Below are 993 nucleotides of genomic sequence, written 5' to 3'. Positions count from 1 at the left end.
CCCCCCAGGCACTCTCTCTGCCATCTTTGTTGACTTTCACACAGCACTTGTGGCTTTCTGACCACCAGCATCACTTAGTCTCACCCGCTAGAATGCTAGCGTCAGGAGAACAAGGCCCCTCACCTATCTTGCATAGCACAGAACAGGAGCTAGAAATAGTTGCCAAATGGATTAATGCACCAACTGTACCCCCCAACAGCTCCCCTTGCCTGAGGAAGCAACCCGAAATTTCCTCCCATCTCTAATGCAATTTGAAACCACTTTTCCTATGAGACATAGCTCACTGTTAAGAGTGATGACCATAATACTGAAGCAAACCTACAATACCAGGCACAAAGAACTACCATATGATCCAGCAATCCCACTCTTAGGTATACACCCAAAAATCTGAAAGAAGCAAGGGGAGAGATGTATGATCACCGATGTTCACAGCAGCCAAAAGGTGGAAAGAACCAAAACCTCAACTGATGAATGGATAAACAAAATGTGGGAAGTACTCGCAATGGATCATTACTCAACATTAAAGAGGAATGAAGTTTTGATGCATGCCACAACATGGATGAACCTACAGGACGTGATCCTGAACGAAGAAAGTCAAGACACAAAAGGACAAATACTGTACGATATCACTAATATGAAATAAGCAAATGACAGAAACTAAAACTAATTAGTGGTTACCAAGAGAGGGTGAGAGGAGGAAGGAGGGAGTTTTTGCTTCGAGTGCACTGAACGTGTGTTAACGGTGGTGGGATAGTGTCATGGCTTGAATTATGTCCCCCCAAAAATGTGTATATCAATTTGGCTGGGCCATGATTCCCGGTACTGTGTGATTTTCCTATATGTTGTAAACCTGCCTCTATGATGTTAATGGGGGAGGATGGGTGGCAGTTGTGTTAGTAAGGCAGGACCTGATCTACAAGACTGGATTGTGTCCTGAGGCAATCTCTTGAGATATAAAAGACAGAAGTGAGCAGTGAGACAGGGGGACCTCAT

The sequence above is a fragment of the Trichechus manatus genome, unplaced genomic scaffold, assembly GCF_000243295.1.
Source record: "Trichechus manatus latirostris isolate Lorelei unplaced genomic scaffold, TriManLat1.0 scaffold00177, whole genome shotgun sequence".
Taxonomy (NCBI): Eukaryota; Metazoa; Chordata; class Mammalia; order Sirenia; family Trichechidae; genus Trichechus; species Trichechus manatus.
Note: the sequence above shows the minus strand (reverse complement) of the source record.